General features: G+C 34.7%; 1 long non-coding RNA gene across 1 annotated transcript in view; it reads right to left on the minus strand.

The window, feature by feature from the left end:
• LOC132680165 (uncharacterized) overlaps positions 1-13,676 on the minus strand; it is a 54,048-nt gene extending 40,372 nt beyond the window's left edge. Inside the window, exons 1-3 of the long non-coding RNA XR_009610556.3 lie at positions 13,300-13,676; positions 1,350-1,482; positions 1,052-1,219 (exon numbers count right to left, since the gene is read on the minus strand). This is a non-coding gene — a long non-coding RNA (uncharacterized LOC132680165). The remainder of the gene's footprint in view (positions 1-1,051; positions 1,220-1,349; positions 1,483-13,299) is intronic.
• Positions 13,677-21,739: the final 8,063 nt, after the last annotated feature.

The raw sequence follows: 21,739 nt of genomic DNA on the forward strand, positions 1-21,739 counted from the left end.
AAAGGCTTTGCCATATCTTTTTTTTAAAGACTGGATAGCAGTTTAGGAAACTTTGCTCCTCCTCTTTTCTTGTGTTCAGACTTGCACTGTGGTCTGACAGCTTTCTCAGATTTTCACATCCCCCTCCCTATTTTCTCTTACATAGGCGTTTCTTTTAATAAAACTCTTGCACATTTATTTCCATCTTCTTATCTGCTTCTGGGATAAGCTAGACTAATACATAAAAAATAACAATTCAGACATTAATAATGAGAGAAAAAAACCACAAATATTTTTGGAATTAAAATACAACTGTAGATATAGCACACTTTTAAAAAGACCAATTGTGAACAGATTAATACATAAAATTGAAATTCTGGATAGAAATCGCAACATCCCAGGGAAATATAACTTACTAAAAATGACTCAAAAGTGGGGGAAAGCCTGATTAGCTATAAAAGGTTAAGAAATTAAAAATTTTTCTTAAAATGTAATTATTTATTTTTGAGATAGAGCACAAGCAGGGGAGGGGCAGACACACACACACACACACACACACACACACACACACACACAAAGAATCCAGAGCAGGCTCTAGGCTCTGAGCTGTCAGCACAGAACCCAATGCAGGACTTGAACTCATGAACAGAGAGATCATGACCTGAGCTGAAGTTGGATGCTGAACCAACTGACCCACTCCAGTGCCCCAAGAAATTAAATAATTTTTGCTTAAATAAAGATAAAATCCAAATAATTTTATTGAGAATCCTGTCAAACACTGAAGAACAAGATAATCCCAATATTATAAAAAAATATACTCAAGATTTGGGAGTAGGAAGCCTGGGCGTAAAAAGAACTGCCACATACATTTAAAGAGATCAATATTTTCTTGAAGATAATTCTTTGGTTAATTTCAGCCTAAAATCTAATTTAATTTTTGTGAAGAGTATAGATTCTATGGCTAGATTTATTTTTTTTGCTCATATATATTTGGTTGGTCTAGCACTATATGTTGAAAAGATTGTTAATTTATTCATTGCATTATCTTTGCCCCTCAGTTGATTATACTTACATGGGTCTGTTCCACTCATCTATTTGTCTATTCTTATGCCAGGATCACACTGCATTGATGACTGTCAGTTTATAGTAATTATTAAAGTCCGGTAGTGTCAGTTTTCTGACTTTATTCTTCTCAGTATTGTGATTGTTATTCCGGATCTTTAGCAAAACTATGAAACTCCTGGAAGATAACATAAGAGAACATTTAGACAACCTCGGGTATGGCAATGACTTTTTGAGATACATAAAGGCATGATCTATGAAAGAAATAATATGCTGGACTTCATTAAATTAAAAACTTATAAGGGCACCTGTGTGGCTCAGTTGGTTAAGCATCCGACTCTTGATCTCAGCTCAGGTCTTGATCCCAGGGTCGTGAGTTCAAGCCCTGCATTGGGCTCCAAGCTGGGTGTGGAGCCTACTTAAAAAACAGTAACTTCTACTCTGTGAAAGACAATATCAAGAGAATGAAAAGAGAAGCCACAGCCTGGGAAGTAGTATTTACAAAAGATACCTATCCAATAAAACACAATTAATCAAAATCTACAAAGAGCTATTAAAGTTCAGCAATAAAAAGAACAACCTGATGTAAAAGCAGGCATAAGACCCGAAATGCTATCTCACCAAAAAAGATGTATAGATGGTAAATAGGCCTATGAATAGATGTTCATTGTATGTCATGAAGCAAATATGAACTAAAACCACAAGGTACCGATACACACTTAAAAATGGCTACAATCTGGAATTCTGCCAACACCAAACGCCAGTGAGGATGGAGAGCAACAGGAGCTCACACTCAACGCTGAAGAGAACTGCAGAACTCTCGACACATAATAATGTGCTGTAAATCTTTGCCCTGAAAAATGGCTACTATCATGGCTTCTAGCAGCACAAGGGTGTGTCCCTCAGATGACCTGAGCCCTCCATTACGTAGGTTCCTGAAAAGGCTGGGCACTGTCAGGAGAATTTGCTGCTCCTTCTAGTCAACACATGAACATAAGTCCCTAACCTCAGTTTCTTAGAGTCTTCCTACAAGTGGCTTACTTTTTTTTTTTTTTTCCTGTCCCTTCCACTATGTTCATCTGTTTTGTTTCTTAAATTCCACATATGAGTGAAATCCTATGATACTCCTCTTTCTCTGACTGACTGACTTCAGAAAAATAAGATAAAAACAGAGGACACAAACCATAAGAGACTCTTAAATACAGAGAACAAACTGACAGTTGCTGGAAGGGAGGGGGGTGGGAGGATGGGCTAAAAGGGTGATGGGCATTAAGGAGGACACTTGTTGGGATGAGAACTGAATGTTATATGTAAGCGATGAATCAGTGGGTTCTACTCCTGAAACTCATACTACATTGTAGGTTAACTAACTTGAATTTAAAGAAATAAATTTTTTTAAAGATGACTTAGAACTGAGGATATGTATCCCTTAAAAGTCAGAAGAGTCTTTAAGGATCCGAAATCCATTCCTTTGAAATGTAATCATTAGGAACTATAGGGCCTCTTTATCCCAATAACTGTGGGAGGATAGAATCCTAAACCTGATAACTGACAATTTAGCAAATGCAACCTGCCTAATCTCATTTACACTTTGTAATTTTTCATTTCTCTGACCCTGCTGCACTACTGCACACCATCCCCATTCCATTCTCCCTTTAAAACTCCCAATCACTTTTGCACAAATGGGAATGAGGTTCATCTCTTTCCCCTACTGTCAGTACTTAACGAATAAAATCTATTTTCACCACTTTATCTAATGTTTAGCTATGTTTGTCTTAGGTAATAGTGTAAATGCAAAATGGTACAGCCACCTTGGCAGACAGGGTGGCAGTTTCTTACAACACCAGACTAACTTTTACCATGTGACCTAACAGTCATGCTACTTGGTATTTACCAAAGTAAGTTAAGAACTTCATACAAAAGCCTGCGCTTAATCGCAGTGTACACGTAGAAGTGTTCTCAAAAGGCAACAGTTTATTTAATCCAGAACAAATAATTTTAAAAAGTTACTGGATTAAAAATGTAGTTAGACAAATACAAATTATTATTATTTTAAGTTTTCTAAAGTAAGCTATAGTATGGTTATATACACCAGAATATAAAGGAAATGGAAAGGTACTAAACATAGGGACTCCCTTCCCTCTCTCTCTCCATGCAATTTAACCCAAGCATTTTAAAAATAATTCTATCATTGATATTTCCCTAAACAGCGTGCTGCTTAAAGTAAAGGCAATATAATTTTCATTTAGTATAAGTGTCTCTTAACACTATATAATGCACTTAAAAATATGTTTTACTTGAGTTTAGAGGCACAATAAATGTATATTATAGCATCTTACTCAGCTACTGGCAAGAATAGATTGAAAGAGATGTGGAAAAGCCCTACTATTAGAGTTAAGCCTTCAACAAGGCTTTTACTAAGTGCTTAGCTTCAAGCCCAGATACATGTTAAAAACTTTCAGCTTGTATTTGGCCAATGAGTGTTATCTTCTATTTAAAGTGTTAGGTTGTATAAAGTATTTGTTTATAGCAGTTACCAGTCTGGCAGACTAAATGCTCCCCCAATATATTTAAATTTAATGTTTTGTTTTTCTAATGGGATTGTTATTTACCTAGTTCTTACAATATTTTCCAAATTATATGATTTTCATTTATAGACCTAGCACAAAGATAGCAAAGGCACTTAAAAAGAAAATGTAAAAATGTAGAGATAGAGTGTTCTTCCCAGTTTGATCCATTGAGTCATTTACATTCTCTCACCCCATGGTCTTTGAAGTTCACAAAATATATTTTTTAAAGTTACATTGTAGACAATGAAGAAACAATAGCTGTTTACATAAAATTACCTTTAAACAACTGAGCCATCTGGCAGATTCCCCCCCCCCTTTTTTTTTAATATATCTGGCAGATTTTGTACCTATGGATTTAGCTTCCCTCTGCCAAATCATCTTGTCTTAAGGACCACAGGATTATTAAAACCACCAAATTTACTGTACCATAAGACACAAACAAAATTAAGGACATGTATGAAGTCAGAGAAACAAAGATACTTTCCCTTTGTTTTCCTTCGGCAAATGTGCCCCAAAAAGAAAGTTCCAGCATCTTCCTACATACTGACCCACACAGCCCTGCTACCTAGAAGGCAGCCACACTGCATTCAGAACTGTTGCCGATATGCTGCCAAGAGTACAGAAGGCCTTGGCAGTGAAGAGCAACATTTTGAGTGTTTGTACTGTGTCCATTGCAGTGACAGCTGCTGAGACAGATTTCAAAGTCTTTTACATTGCCTGTTACCCACGTATTTCTATCCTTGGCACCTCTTTCAAGAATAGCAAGTGCCAGCTGTTCTTCTGGCCACCAAGACAGTGCATAGAATAGCTTCCCACCCCCAAAATAAATAAATAAGAAATAAATAACAGTGACAGGAAGTAAAATCTAAGCTGAGATGGGAACAACCCACCAAAAAAAGTTTCTGTTTGTACCTCCAACTAGCACATCGGTGCTTCTGGCTCACACTTGATCCAAAACATCATGCCGCTCCTAATCTTTCCTGAAAATACAAACAAAACTGAAAAAAAAAAAATTCTAATAGCCTGACCGTGTTATCTGAGGGCTTGGAGGGATTTCAGTATGTTTCTTAGGGTGCCAGAAAATATCAATATCCTATAAATCTCAGTAGAAATGTGCTGGTTCCTATCCAAACCCTGTTGGTTTCATGAATCAGTTTTTAAAATACTTTGCTATTATATAATAATTAAAATCCAGTTAATGGGGAAAAAACAGCTTTTTAAAAAAATTAGAGCATGTAGGAAAGACCTAGATAAAGATGCCCGTGTATATATAGGTTTTCTCTTACTCAACATAAACATGGCACTGATAAAAATAGAGAATAGCATCATGTTTAGTTAAACCTTAAAATACTTATCTATTATTATAAGTCCTCCATAAATATTTAATAAGCTTTCTGGTTCTCCTTTTATAAATATTATTTTTCATACTTTTTTATCTTTTTGATTTAAAATAGACTCATAAATACATTAGCATAACATTGAAAAGAGTCTATTTTTACTGAACTCCTACAGTCTGTCAGTGAAAAAAAGAAAAAAAATTAAGTTAAACTTCCCTGTTGGTTTTAAGTTTTACATTGGAACTGCATACTCTTTTAATGACTTTGATAAAATCCCATTAAACACATTGCAATATTTATTGAAATTAACATGTGAACTGATAAACATTTTGCAGCTTTCCTCTGATTCTGTATGATTTTGGTACAATGTCTGTCATTCAATGTCATTCTTAAATTGACTGAAGATAATGAGGATATTCTTTCCAGTTTTACTAATTCTTGGTTATGTTTCAGTGCCTACTTACTATATGAAAGGAATACGTAAAATATGGAGATACATCTGAACAAGTGAGCCAGTGGCCCAATAATATGAACAGCCCCTTAAGGAATGATTGTACTACTCATTTACTATGTTTTAAACTTCATTCTAATTTAAGACTTATTCGGGAAAACAGGAGAATGAATCAAAATTCTTATTGCACACATGGGATTAAAATTAGACTGTACATTTAAAAATCTGCATAGTGTCTGAGTCTTCACAAATGTGGGCTTTTCATTCCTGTCTACCAGATCGTTATTTTTTTTTCTTATTGTTTTATTTTCTTAAAAGTTACCCAATTTTTTCATTCAAAGGAGTCAGGCATTGATTCATCCAATACCCATTTCATTCTTCTCTTAAAGACGTTTATTCATCTCATATGTAACGCCCTGTTCCTTTCCCTCATAGTTAAAAGCTTGCCTGTTTCTCAATTTGGTTTTATAAAAGCTATCATATTACATTTGGAAAGTAAAGGATCCTCCACTTAAACCCTTTTACTCTCATCAGTGATGTGTGTCCACCCGCCCCCCCCCCCCCCACCAAGCCTCCTCTCAAAATAGTAACATTTTTAAAGCTTGTATTCTTGAAATTTGCAAGCCTGTAAGCTTCAAAAGTTGAAGCAATTGGTTTAAAGTGTCTCTAAAATTATAAATGCAAAAGTGATATTCGTGTCTGGTACCACAATAAATGTCAACTGTCAGATGGTGGTCTGACTGAACATCATACAAACCTGGCCTATATAGGAACATGCATGGTTTTAAGACACTTGAGCCACAGGCTTAGCATCTTGCATTCAAGGAGGTTTACGTGACCTTCTTTAAACATCATATGGGATGTATTTTTAGTGTCAATTTCTCCTTAGCAAAAATATTTTGAAAATGAAGCAGTTTGAGATTGACTTGAATTTACTAAATCCATATACTTTTGAATTCTGATTTCTTTTTTCTTTTTTCTTTTTTTTCCTGGAGTGATAGATTAAGACTAGGAGAGTCCTCTTTTGTTAATAGCTCAAGGCTTAAGCTTTGAAAACCGGGAAATAAGATTTTGTTTTTTGTTAGCTTTGTTTTGTTTTTCACACTGTTCCTGGCTTCTGCTCCAGAGGTTCTTTGTCATAGAGATAAGACACTTGTATCTCTGAGGAATGAGACTTATCACCTCTGGAATTCATTCTGTAGATACAGCATCAAAAAACTCTAGTTTCTTGGTTGAGAATGTCAGAATAATTATACTGTATCCGATTTTCCAATACTTTTGTAATTTAAGAAGTATTTAGCACCTAGTACTTAACAGACATATTAGCCACAGTATCTCTAAGTTTATAACTACACTCTGCTTTATTCATTCAAGGACACTAAAAGTCAAATGACCTAAGAGATTTGCCCCAGAATAGCTACTAATAAATAGCTACTAACAGAAAAACAAAGCTTTGAGGGGCAGCTGGGTAGCTCAGTCAGTTAATCATCCCATTTCGGCTCAGGTCATGACCTTACAGTTTGTGAGTTTGAGCCCCACATCGGGTTCTCTGCTATTGGCTGAAGTCCCCACTTTGAATCCTCTCTCCGCCCACCCCGTCCCTCCCCTGCTTGTGCTCTGTCTCTCAAAAATAAATAAAAACATTAAAAGAAAGAAAAACAAGGTTTTGAACACATACCTAGTTTTAAAGACTATATATTTTTAAATCTAAATTTAGTTTGGAAAGGGGACTGGATTTAAGGGTAGGTGGTTATAGAGACTTCAGCCATCCAGCAGTAATTCAGATTATGCAAGACATACATTAATCCATTAGTGTTTATTAAAATAAAATATAGACTTTGAAATATAGTTGAAATGTAATTTGTGACAAGTTTCCATTTTAATAGCAGAAGTAGAAAAAATATTTTACCATAAATTTCTGGAAGTAAAATGAAATATTTTGTGGTAAATCCTGGGCTAGTTTAGCCATAATTATCTGTTCAATTGTGGCAAATATGAGGTCTGGCTGCAGTTTTTTGTAAGAAGAGTTTCTTCCTTAAAAGGGAATTTTAGAAAGACAGTGTTTTTTCTTCAACTGAGAAATAGATCTGAATAATCAGGCTTTTGTCTTCCTCAGAAAGATATAACTTGAGACCAAAATCTTTTACTGGCATTGTCTCTTCTGTTGGAATCTCAAGGTATACTTAACCTAAGCATTTCACATATTTCTCAGAAGTTTCTTTGTCTTACATGTAATTTCATGGATATTATTTTCTCAACTATTGGGGCAAGAATACCAAGACCATGTTATATGTATTTCCAAGTTAGAAGTTTAAGCATGTCATGAGACTTTTTATACTCTTAATACTATTCCAAAAATGTTTCTGAGCTATTCAGTATTCTGTGCCAAAAAAGAAAAAAAAAAGCCTTTTCCTTAGGTATATGTTTAATGGAAACGAGTTTTGTCATAAATAAGAAATGACACATTGGCTTTAATGTGAATATATGAAAACAAAGATTATCTGTATTGAAATAAAGTTTGAAATTTGATGCATTATGAAATAAAGCTAAAATTTGAAATTTTGGAATTGGGTTTTCACTTCTCATTCCAATATGCTAAATGTATCTTGTAAATAATTTATTTGTGGCTTTTCACTTAAGGATGTATCTTACATTTCAAAAATCATGAGCTTTTGTTTGAGATGTCATCACCTCACATGGATTACTGAAACTCAGTTCACAAGCCATGATCATTCTGTTTGTTCAAGGATGTAGAAAGAAGACAGCTTGATTTTGTAAAGCTAGACTGCTGAGCAGTAAAATAGCTATGCTTTAGCTCATGATTGTATCTAAATGGAATCAGCAGTGAGAGAATAAGCAAATCAAACTAAGTCCAAAAGGACCCCTCAAAAATGTTCACTTCCGGGCAGCCTTAGAATACAATGTAAAGTCATTACTATAAAGGCCTGGTATATATCCTAGGGGCAGGTATTGTTGATTGTCCCTTCCTATTGCACATGATGACATAAGGAACTCACAACATGTTCATTAAGCTGCATGTATGGTACCTCTCAATCGTTAATGTAGGAAGATTAAAGGCAGTTTCAGAATAAAATGAAATCAGAGTTCGAAGACCTTTGGCTTTACAGTCTCACAATATAGTATTGGAAAATCAAAGCTACTGTTAGCCATGTTTTGGCATACTTGTATGTTTAATAGGAACATTTCCCCCCATTATATATCACACTAACTATTATTCATCAGTCAGTCTCATTTAGCATTACCCTGCTTACCTGCTGATTTATTAACTACATAAAACAATTGATATATTAGAATGTTTCAAAGGAACACATGAGGTTAACTCAATTTACCTGGATTGTATCTTACCTATTCTAAATATCCATAGAATAGGAGGGGATCCAGTGAAATCTAGAATGAACTTAATTTTTACAGATATAAAAGTACACAGAAGTGTAGTAGGAGGAATTGAATCCTTAGTTTAAACATGTCACATCTTCAAGTTAGTGGGAATTGAGACTCTTTTTAAGTATAAAAAACATACTTTAGATATGATAGATTACATGGAAAAATTACCTGGAAAAAAAATGACCAGACCAGCATTTGGTATTTTTGGTTTTTTAAATTTTAGCCATTTTAATAGGTATGTAGTGCTACTCATTGCTGTTTTAACTTATAAGACCATGACCTACAGTGTGGGCCATCTTTTCATCGGCTTATTGCCATCTGTCTATGTAATTTTTCCCATACAATCTTGAGGAAGTCCATGACCTACTCTGGATCCTGGAAAGTTGGACAATCAAAGAAATTCCTATATAGAAAAGTGAGATGCCAAGACATTCATGAAGATAATGAAGGATGTTTAAAACTATTTTAAAGTATAAAAATTAAATTGTAAATATTGGATTACTAATCCCTGAATGTGGGAATATTGTAATCAGTAATTGTAATTTATTAGACTAATTCTTTGAAAACCTGGGGCCCAATAGTCTTTCTCTATACCTAGTCTGTGTGATACTAATATCCACACGTCCCTTGCTCATTTGTATAACTGGATCCAGCTCTGACTTTCACCCCTCTTTTTTCTCATATTATAATCTTGTATTCCATTGTTTTTTTTTTCACAGTCTCAAAATTATCAGTTATTGGAAGTATAGATTATGATCATACAGTTTACCTTTTTGCGTATAAAAAGAAAGGTAAACATTTCCACTTCCTACAGTAAAAATAGTCCACAGTGGAGCAGCTGATGATGCTGCCACATGCTGGGAAAAATATTTCACTGACAGATTTTGTCATCTGGATTATCGCAAATGACAATGAGGCAATTGGTCTGGTAAGTTTCCAAATACGTTTCTGACAAAGCCAATCATGTGAATATGTCAAATAAGTTGTGCACTATTTTAACTTAGATCCCAATCCTAAAATGTATTTCCACCATTAGGATTTTGTAGTATATACACAAATAGTGAATAATGATTCTGAATAAAGATTAATGGAACTGTTGGGAAAGCTTAGTCACTATAACATGCTGTTACTTATTGATGAACTTTGGTCAACTTACCTTCTGCCAACTATTAGTGAAATTGCTCTTTAGTGAAATTCATTACCCAAATCACTTTTTCTATTTCAGTTTAATTTCTAATTCTGTGTCAGAATATTAATGTTTGGTCCCTTTAAGGGATGTTTTCTCAATCCTATGTCCTGATTTACTGCCATTGAGGTTGGGTTCACTTCCCAGTATACTTTTTTTCCAGACAGTGCGGACATGGGAGTTTTTGACAAGATGATGGTGTATTCATTGTGGTAAACAGTACCTCTAGGAGTCTGGAAAGGGAACATAACAGCTGATTTATTCTCGCACCTATAAAATATATCAATTAAAGATACCTGGTGCAGCTGCATAGGTAGAGAAAATAAAATTTAATAGAACTAAGGTTGAAGTGCAGGGAAGCACAGAACTGAACAGTAGAAAAAATAAAGAAGCCTGTGAAACCATTAGAATAAATAAACCTAAATACCTACCTATTTTTTAACAGGTTGTTGAAAATTTAATGCATAAAACACAAAACAAGTAGATCATTGAACTCAAATTTCAAGTGGATATAAGTTCAGTTTGTTTTGCTGTTATGTATCCATATGCTATAACCTCACTTTAGCTACCTACCCTTAGAAAATATACTTGGTATGTTTTTATATTTTACTGTTTTGTTTTTTTTTCTCTTAGAAAGGAATATCTCCTCTCCTTTCTTCTGAGAGCTCTAAATTTCATTCTACTTAATCCATGATTGTTCCTTGCTTCCATAGAAGCATGTTCTAATCTCACTTTGAACACCTTTGATAGTGTATCATGTTGTGTACCTTTGTCCCTTGTTTGACTATTAATTTCTTTCTTTTTCAATATATGAAATTGATTGTTAAATTGGTTTCCATACAACACCCAGTGCTCATCCCAAAAGGTGCCCTCCTCAATACCCATCACCCACCCTCCCCTCCCTCCCACCCCCCATCAACCCTCAGTTTGTTCTCAGTTTTTAAGAGTCTCTTATGCTTTGGCTCTCTCCCACTTTAACCTCTTTTTTTTTTTTTTCCTTCCCCTCCCCCATGGGTTTCTGTTAAGTTTCTCAGAATCCACATAAGAGTGAAACATATGGTATCTGTCTTTCTCAGTATGGCTTATTTCACTATTAATTTCTCAAGAGCCAGTCCTTGTCCTATTTATATTTACATTCCAGTTTTCCTCTACCAACTAATACAAGTCAGATTTAAAAACAAAATCCTCCAGTAATTTAGTTCCATTCCTTCTGTAAGGGGGTGGTGGTGGAAATTGTGAATATAATCTTACAGAAGAATAGCCTATGAAGTTGTTTTTTCTTTTTTAAATAATATTCTATCATGTACAAACACAGACAAATGAGTAGGTAGAGTCAGAAGTCACTGTGAATTTTGTCTCTTGGCCTCAGCCTTTACAGAAATTCTGACTGTGTTATATAATATACAGTGAAGCCATTTAGAAAACACCACTGGTATGATTTCTAACCACAACCTTTGACTCCAGGCAACATGCCCAAGACCTGCTATGAATTAACAGTGAGTCAACTCAGTACTGTACTATTAGGGAACGAATTTTTAGGATCTGAGCAGAAAGACTTCTCAGAAATTCTAATTCCTTACTAAGTGGAAAAAATAAGGAGAAAAAGTATTTTAAATAAATTAAAGTCTTGTGAGCGGATATGAATAAAGCATTGACTAACCTTCTGATTCTCCCAGCAAGATTTCTGTGAGTCCCAAACTTCTTTTGGAAAAGCTAATTTTTTCTAGTGACTTAGCATAAGGGAATTAAACCATTACAGATAATGTATTAATTTAGAAAACAGTATTGTTACTTTTATACTGTTTTAGACTAAAAATGCTAGTATAACGGCAGGGACTTGTTTTAGGAAAATTCACATGGACAGTGGAAAAGAAACTCTGCAAGAGGGAAAAGCAGAGTTTCCAACCCTTCTTCTTGCCACCTTCAAAACTGAGGTGATATAATTGAACAATTAATTATGACAGTGTCCCATGTTTTACTGGAAATAAATCTTGTGTGGCTAGGTTCTCTATTTTTCTTTATTTTCGTAGCTCGTAAGTGCTGCAAGCTAAAAACAGGTGGTAGTAACATTATTAAAAAAAATGATTTTGGCCACTGAATCATTGGTATATTTAGCATTATAGCCTATGTAATCTCTACAAAACAATCATCACATAAATGAAGAAATATTCCCTTATTTTTTCCCTATGTCTTCTGAGTAGAAATCTTGGTATCAATTGTTATATCTTTAGTTCTCACACAGGGTTTCTAATTCCTGTAAAGCTGTTACTGAGAGACAGGAATTAATTAACCCCTTGGATTAATAATTGGGTGAGATGAAAATATTTACAACTCCACTTTGTCTATTTAAGAGGCTGCCACTGTATTTATTAGAAGGATCAGGTGTTGGCTCTCATTTCCTGCCTGCTAACTGACTCCAGAGAGGCCAAGCTAAGATGGTCAGATCCCTCTCAGCCTCTTGAGTGTACAAAGGGGACACAGTAATATTGGAGTGGGGAGGAAGGAAGGTGCAAATGATTAATATGCCCTTCCCTCAAACCACAGCGTCTTTTGCTATTGAACATTTTGGCTTTGTTCTATTAATATATCTTTTAGAGAGGGGAAGGATATCTAATGCTTACTGAACTCATACGGTTATTCAGCCATGGCATAAAACAGATGAAAGAAAATGGTAGGCTGGTTCATTAAAGCAATATCAAATGACTGTTTTAATTCTCTAGTGTTGTGTAACAAACTATTCTAAAACTTTAGTGGGTTAAAACAACTATAATCATTTATTATTCTCATGAAATTTGCAATTTGGTCAGGACTTAATGGGAAAAGTTCATTTCTGCTCTGTTTACGTTAGCTGGGGTTGCTTAACTGAAAAGCAAAAGATCTACTTCCAAGATGATTCACTAACATGGTTGCCAGTTAGTGTATGTAGGATGTGGTTGGGAACTCAGCTTGGACTGAAGTTTGAGGGTCTCAGCTATCGTTTTATGCATCTTGCTTTGTGGTCTGGGCTTTCTCACATTATCATATCCGTATTTCAACATCACCCATCCTAAGAAAGAGTCAGCAGAAGCTCTATCACTTTCTATGACCTAACTTCATAAGTTCCAATAGTCACTTCCAGTCTACTTTAATAGTTGATGCAATTGTAAAAACTCTCCCAGTTTTAGCAAGAGGAGAGATAGAATACAGTAACAAGATTCTGGAAGAGTCTCTGGAAAGGGAAATATTGCAAGGTTATTTTTAGAAAAAGAAATCTGATTCTACTGGGAGTGGTGTAAGGGATAGATATTAGAATTTAAATAATAATGGTACCTGATTAAGCGGTCTGGGTCCCTGAGTCCAGCAGCGGACCTCAAGTTTGGCATGGAAGATGGAACCGAAGTACAGGAGTATAGCTACAAACTAAAATTCACAAGGATGACCTGGAACTAACACCAGTCTCTCTCCAGAACTTGGATCTGTCTCTCACTGCTTCCAGGCCTCCAAATTTGATGATGCAGGTGAAATGCAGAAATGGTGATGCACTGTGCCAAGGACGGGTACCCAAACTGGTCCAGGAATTAGAAAAACTGAAGGAGGCAGAATAACCAGTATGAATTGGAACAGTTAATGACACAGCTGCTACTTCACTGCAACAAAGCGCTACAGTATATCCCACAAAAGGTACATGAGCTACAGCATCCTTCTGAGTGAAAACATGTCTGTTGTTTCAATTCCACATTCCACATTCCACATCTCACAATAGTGTTCTTGTAGCCAACTCTAACTCAGAACCATCCAGAGAGGACAACTGTAGTTCCATCTTAACTAAAATGATACAATACAAAGCTGGTATAGCCTAAAATACGGTCCATTTTCATGAGTGTGCCATGTGCACTTAAAAAGAGGCTATATTAAGGGTTCCTGGGTGCTTAGTTGTTTAAGGGTCCAACTCTTAATTTTGGCTCAGGCTGTGATCTCATCTCTCTCTCTCCCTCTCCCTTTCCCTCTCCGCCCCTTCCCCTGCTCGTTCTCTATTTCTTTCTCTCCCTCTCAAAATAAATAAACATTTAAAAAATAGGTTATATTACAATGTGATGGAGCTAGAGAGTATAACGCTAAGTGAAATCAATCAGTCAGAGAAAGACAACTACCATAAGAGTTTACTCACATGTGGAAAAGAAGAAACAAAACAAATGAGCAAAGAAAATAAGACAAACCAAGAAAAAGAGTCTTAACTATAGAGACAAACTAATAGTTACTAGAAGGGAGATTGGTGGGGGATGAGTGAAATAGGGAAGGGGATTAAGAGTACACTCATCATGATGAGCACCAAGCAATGTATAGAATTGTAGAATCACTATATTGTACACTTGAAATGAATATAACACTATTAACTATACTGGAATTAATTTTTTTTAATTAAAAGAATTTAATAATAGGTTATATTGTTTGTATTCATGATTAGTTATATAAGTCTCCTTTATTCATTATGTTGTAGTTTTTCTCTAAGATTATTGACTTGCTGAAACTTGAGAGAATGTATCATGTCAATCGATGTATTACTGTTTCTGCTGGCATGGTTTGTTTTCTGCTTTGAACAAAAGTTGCTGGTTGTTATTGGATATAAATATACCTGTATTGTAAATGTAGTCTTTAATGTTATAATGTATCCTTCTTTGGTTTTTTTAATGTTTATTTTTATATTTTGAGATAGAATAGGAATGCACATGAGCAGGGGAGGGACAGAGAGAGTGGGAGAGAGAGAAGGAATTCTTGGCTCTGTGCTGTCAGCTCAAAGCCTAATCTGGGGCTTGATCTCAGAACTGTGAGATCATGACCTGAGCTGAAATCAAAAGTTGGATGTTTAAGTGAGTGAGCCACCCAGGTGCACCCCCTTGTTTCTTTTAATAGTTTTTGTCTGATTTCTGTCTTAACAGATACCAATTTCATCTTTCTCTTGGCATTTCCCTTGAATGTCTTTTTTTCATCTTTTAAATTTTTAATTCTTCCAAATATCTTTAAGTGAGACTCATATAAATGGCAGAATGTTGAATTAGCTTTGTTAACCAGTCACCAATCAGAAGTTGTTCTTAAAATTGTGTTGTGTTAGGTGAGTTAAGCCAACTTATATTGTTATATGTGGTCATTTATATCATATTGCTTTCTTTTCTTTTGTCTCCCCAGAATCTAAGTTGAATAGCCTTTTTAGCCCAGTTAGTACCTACATATATCCTCCCTTCTTCCTCCAATTCTAACAAATTTAGCATATGCACATTGGCAAAGTATACAGTATTGCTAGCCATAATTTAGTCTTAGGTAAACAGCTAAATGTATATTTAATACCATCCCTTTTTAATGTCAGTGTATCCTGATTTTTTTTTCTTTTTTTGGCTTACGTTTGTAGATGTTTCACTAAGGAATTATGGAATATTCCATTCAGTTTATCTGAAGCTTCCTCATTAAAAAGTTTCTTTCGACTAGATAAAAAGTATGGCTGACAATTTCTTGAATTATCATAAATGTTATTTCAATATCTTGTACTCTGAAGTGTTTCTGCTGAAAAATATGACAATTTGAAGTTCTTTCAGTTATAAATGACTTAATCTTTATACATGAATGCCTTAAGGATTTTTTTTTCATTTTTTTTCAAAATCTCATAGTTTGACAAGTTTGACTTGTCTTAGAATTCTTGGTTGATTTAGCAGTGCTGAGTATGTAGCCTCCAGTTATCTTTTAGGTCAGGAAGTTTTTCTGGAGTTCTACTTTTGTTATGTTTCATTGTTTGAGTGTTTTGTTCTTCAGGATTTCTGTCTGTATCTCTCTCGCTCTCTCTCCCCCCTCCCCCCACCCCGTATATGTATTTTTTCTATAAATATATGTAGTGTTTATATAATCTTTATCTTCTATATTTAAATTATATTGTTTTCATTTTTAAACTTTCATAACTTCAATCTTTCTTCTTTCAATAATGTCCTTTTATTTACTGTTTTTTGTAATTTAGCTTTAATTTATAAAATGAATTTTTAATTTATTTTGACTACTCCTTTTATCAAATCTTTTCCTCTAATCTCTTTTCTGAATTGTGATGTTCTTTCATAGCATCTATCATTTTTTAAGTTTCTATTTTAATCACACTGTGCTTATCACAAGTGCACTCCTTAATCCCCATTACCATTTAACCCATTCCCCCAACCCCTCTCTCCTTTGGTAACCATCAGTTTGTTCTCTATAGTTAAGAACCTATTTCTTGGTTTCTCTCTTTTTCCCCCTTTGTTCATTGGTTTTGTTTCTTAAATTCCACACATGGATGAAATCATATCATATTTGTATCTGACTTATTTTGCTTGGCATTATACTCTCTACTTCCATATTGCATTCTTTTTTATGGCTGAGTAATATTTCATTGTATATATATATGCCACCTCTTTATCCATTAATCAATCAGTGGACACTTGGGCAGCTCCTGTATCTTGGCTATTGTAAATAACACTGCTATAAATTGTGTGTGTATCACTGTGAATTATTATTTTTATGTTCTATGGGTAAATATGTGGTAGTATCATTGCAGGATTGTAGGGTAGTTATATTTTTAACTTTTTGAAGAACCTCCATACCATACTGTTTTCCAGAGTGGATGTACCAGTTTGTATATCCATCAGTAATGCAAAAGTGTTCCTTTTTCTCCACAACCTCACCAGCACCTATTGTTTATTATGTTGTTGATTTTAGCCATCATGACAGGTGTGAGGTGATGACTCCTTCAGTTTTAATGTGCATTTCCCTGGAGATGAGTGATGTTGAGCCTCTTTTCATATGATGGCCTCTCTCTATGTTGTCTTGGGAGAAATACCTGTTCATGTCTTCTGCCCATTTTTTCATTTATTTGTTCCTTGGGTGTTGAGTTTTATAAGTTCTTTATATATTTTGCATACTCTTTATCATATATGTCATTTGCAAATATCTTTTTCTATTCCAGAGGTTACCTTTTAGTTTCATTGATTTTTTTTCCTTTTCTGTGCAGAAAGTTTTAATTTTGATTAAGTCCCAATAATTTATTTTTGGTTTTATTTCCTTTGCCTTGATGGAAGTATCTAGGAAAAAAATGTTGCAGCTGATGTCAGAGAAATTAGTGCCTGTGCAATAGACAAAATAAATTCTAGGATTTTTTTGGTTTTATGTCTCTCATCTTTAGGTCTTTAATCCATTTTTGACTTTATTTTTGTGTATGGTATAAGAAAGTGGCCCACTCTTATTCTTTTACATGTTGTTTTCCAGTTTTCCCAACATCATTTGTTGAATAGACAATATTCTTTCCCACTGGATATTCTTTCCTGCTTTGTCAAAGATTAATTGACTATTTGGTTGCAGGTTGATTTATGGATTTTTTATTTTGTTCCATGAATTTATGTGTCTATTTTTTGCTAGTATTATATTGTTTTGATCACTACAGTTTTGTAATAGAACTTGAAGTCCAGAATTGTAATGTCTCCAGCTTTGCTTTTCTTTTTTCAAGATTCCTTTGGCTATTCAGGGTCTTTAGTGGTTGCATACAAATGCTTTGTTCTAGCTCTGTGAAAAATGCTGTTGATATTTTGATAGGGATTGCATTGAATGTGGAGATTGCTTTGAGTACTAGGGTAGACATTATAACAATATTTGTTACTCCAATTCATGAGCATGGAATGTCTTTTCATTTCTTTGTGTCATCTTCAACTTCTTGCATCAGTATTTTATAGTTCTAAGTACAAGTCTTTCACCTCTTTGGTTAGGTTTATTCCTAGATGTCTTATTATTTTTGGTACAATTTCAGTGGGATTGTTTTCTTAATTCTTTCTGCTGTTTCATTATTGTTGTATAGAAATGTAACAGATTTTTGTAGATTGATTTTGCATCCTGCCTCTTTACTGAATTTATCAGTTATCGCCATTTTTTGGTGGAGTCTTTTAGATTTTCTTTATATTGTATCATGTCATCTGCATACAGTGAAAGTTTATTTCTTAATTGCCAGTTGTGTTTCTTTCTTTCATTTCTTGTCTGGTTGCTGTGACTGGGCCTTCTAGTACTATGCTGAATGAGAATAGTGAGAGTGGATATCCTTGTCTTGTTCCCGACCTTAGGGGAAAAGCTCTCAAGTTTTCCCCACTGAGGATGCTGTTATCTGTGGGTTTTTCCTTTATTGCCTATATTATGTTGATATATGTTCCCTCTCAACTTATTTTGTTGAGGGTTTTTATCACGAATGGATATTGTTCTTTTTCAAATGGTTTCTTTGCGTCTATCAAAATGATCATATGGTTCTTAACCATTCTCGTATTGATGTGATGTGCCAGGTTAATTGATTTGTGAATATTGAACAACCCTTGCAACCCAAGAATAAATCCCGCTTGATCACGGTGGGTTATTTTCTTTAATGTGTTCTTGGATTTAGTTTGCTAATATTTTGTTGAGGACTATTGTATCTATGTTCATCAGAGATGTTGTCCTGTAGTTCTCTTTTTTGTGGTGTCTTTACCTGGTTTTGGTATCAGAGTGATATGGGTCTTGTAGAATGAAATGGGAAGTTTTCTTTCCTTTTCAATTTTTTTGAATAGTTTGAAAAGAATAGGCATTAACTCTTCTTCACATATTTGGTGGAATTTTCTGTGAAGCCATCATGTCTGTAGACTTTTGTTTGTTGGGAGATTTTTTATTACTGATTTAATTTCTTTGCTGGTTTTCAGTCTGTTAAAGTTTACCATTTCTTCCTGTTTCATTCCTGGTAGTTAAAAAGTTTGTAAGAATTTATTCATTTTTTTTCAGTTTTCTAATTTGTTGGCATAGAGTTTTTACAATATTCTCTTATAATTGTATTTTTGTGGTGGTTATTTATATGGGTCCCTTCTCTCTCTCTCTCTGTCTCTCTCTCTGTCTCTCTCTGTCTCTCTCTCTCTCTCAATTCTGGCTAGAGGTTTATCAATTTTATTTTTTAAGCCAGTTCCTGGTTTCATTGATCTGTTATTTCTTTTATTTGTATATCATTTATTTCTGCCATAATCTTTAATATTTCCTTCTGCTGGTCTTAGGTTTTGTGCATTTTTCTTTTTCTAGCTCCTTTAGGTGTAAGGTTAGGTTGTTGGAGATTTTTCTTGCTTCTTGATGTAGACCTATTTTGCTATAAACTTCCCTCTTAGAACCATTTTTTGGTGCTTCCCAAAGGTTTCGAACCATTGTGTTTTCATTTTCATTTGTTTCTATATGATTTTTAATTTCTTTACTCGATTTCCTGGTTGACCCATTCATCATTTAGTAGCATGTTATTTAACTTCCATGTATTTGTGGTCTTTACAGATTTTTTCTCATGATTGACTTAAAGTTTCAGAGTGTTGTGATCAGAAAAGATGCACGTTATGACTTTGATCTCTTCTAATTTCTTGAAACTTGTTTTCTTGCCCAATATGTGATTTATTTAGATAATCTTCCATGTGCAGTTAAAAAGAATGTCTTCTCTGCTGTTTAGGGTTGAATGTTTTGAATGTATCTGTTAAATCCATCTGGTCCAACATGTCATTCAAAACCATTGTTTCTTTGTTGATTTTCTCTTTGGAGGATCTATCCATTGATGTATTTGAGGTGTTAAAGTCCCCTTCTATTATTGTATTATTATTGATGATTTCCTTTATGCTTTTATTAACTGTTCTATGTATTTGAGTTCTTCCATGTTGGGTGCATAAATATTTACAGTTGTTCTATCTTTTGGATTGTTGCCTTTATTATGATACAGTGTCATTAGTTGTCTCATGTTACAGTCTGTTTTAAAGTCTAGTTGGTCCAATATAAGCAATTTCTACTCTTTTGACATCCGTTGGCATGGTAGATGTTTCTCTATTCCCTCACTTTGAATCTGCAGGTGATGTAAAGATGTCTAAAATGAGTCTCTTGTAGGCAGTATATAGATTAGTCGTGTGTGTGTGTGTGTGTGTGTGTTTATTCCATTCTGTCACCCTGCGTCCTAAGATTGAGTATTTAATCCATTTAGATTCAAAGTAATTATTGATAGATACATATTTTATTTCTTGTTTTGTGGTTGTTTCTGGAGATCATTTCTGATCATCTCTTGTCTTTCATAGTTTGCTGGGTTTTTTTCTTTAGTGATATATTTGGATTTTTTTCTCTTTATTCTTTGAATATTTATTAGCAGTTTTGGACTTGTGATGACTGTTAAGTTTGTGTGTGACATCACCTGCATATAGCAGTCTATGTTAAGTTGATGGCCATTTAAATTTGAACCCATTCTTTACTCCTCTCTTCCCTACGTTCCAGGAATATGGTGTCATGTTTTACATACTTTTATGTTGTATGTTCCTTGACTGGTTTTTACAGAAATATTAATTTTTACTGCTTCTGTCCTTCCTACTTTAATAGTGTCAGTTTTCATCTTTCCTTTTCACTTACTCTTCCCTTTAATATTTCTTGCAGGGCAGGGTTAGTGGTCACAAACTCCTTTAGTTTTGTTTGTCTAATAAACGTTTTATCTCTCCTTATGTTATGAAGGATAGCCTTGCTGGGAAAAATATTGTTGGCTGCAGATTTTTCCCATTCACCCCTTTCAATGAATATATCATTACACTTTTTACCTTGAAAAGTTTCTGCTGCAAAATCTGCTATAGCTTTATGGGGTTTCCTTTGCATTTAACTTTCTTCTTTTATCTTGTTGCTTTTAATATTTTTTCTTTATCACTATATTTTGCCATTTTAATTCATATGTATTAGTGTGGGTCTGCTTTTGTTAATTTTGATGGGAGTTCTCTGCTTCCTGCATGTATCTTTTTTCTTCCCCAGATGAGGGAATTTTTCAGCTACTATTTCTTCAAATAAATTTGCTGGCCCCTTTTCTCTCTCTTCTTCTTTTTTTTTTCAATATATGAAGTTTATTGTCAAATTGGTTTCCATACAACACCCAGTGCTCATCCCAAAAGGTGCCCTCCTCAATACCCATCACCCACCCCCCATCAACCCTCAGTTCTGTTTTTAAGAGTCTCTTAGGCTTTGGCTCTCTTCACTCTAACCTCTTTTTATTTTTTTCCTTCCCCTCCCCCATGGGTTTCTGTTAAGTTTCTCAGGATCCACATAGGAGTGAAACCATATGGTATCCGTCTTTCTCTCTATGGCTTATTTCACTTAGCATAACACTCTCCAGTTCCATCCACGTTGCTACAAAAGGCCATATTTCATTGTTTCTCATTGCCACGTAGTACTCCATTGTGTATATAAACCACAATTTCTTTATCCATTCACCAGTTGATGGACATTTAGGTTCTTTCCATAATTTGGCTATTGTTGAGAATGCTGCTATAAACATTGGGGTACAAGTGCCCCTATGCATCAGCGCTCCTGTATCCCTTGGGTAAATTCCTAGCAGTGCTATTGCTGGGTCATAGGGTAGGTCTATTTTTAATTTTTTGAGGAACCTCCACACTGTTTTCCAGAGTGGCTGCACCAATTTGCATTCCCACCAACAGTGCAAGAGGGTTCCCGTTTCTCCACATCCTCACCAGCATCTATAGTCTCCTGATTTGTTCATTTTGGCCACTCTGACTGGCGTCAGATATCATCTCTCTCTTCTTCTTCTGGGACTCCTATAATATGAATGTTACTATGGTTGATGGAGTCACTGAGTTTCCTAAGTCTATTCCCATTTTGGATGATTCTTTTTTTCTGTCTTTTGTTCATCTTGATTACTCTCCCATACTCAGTCTTCTAGGCCATTAATCTGTTCCTCTTCTTCTTCCAT

The sequence above is a fragment of the Panthera onca genome, chromosome A1 (assembly GCF_046562875.1).
Source record: "Panthera onca isolate mPanOnc1 chromosome A1, mPanOnc1 haplotype 2, whole genome shotgun sequence".
NCBI lineage: Eukaryota > Metazoa > Chordata > Mammalia > Carnivora > Felidae > Panthera > Panthera onca.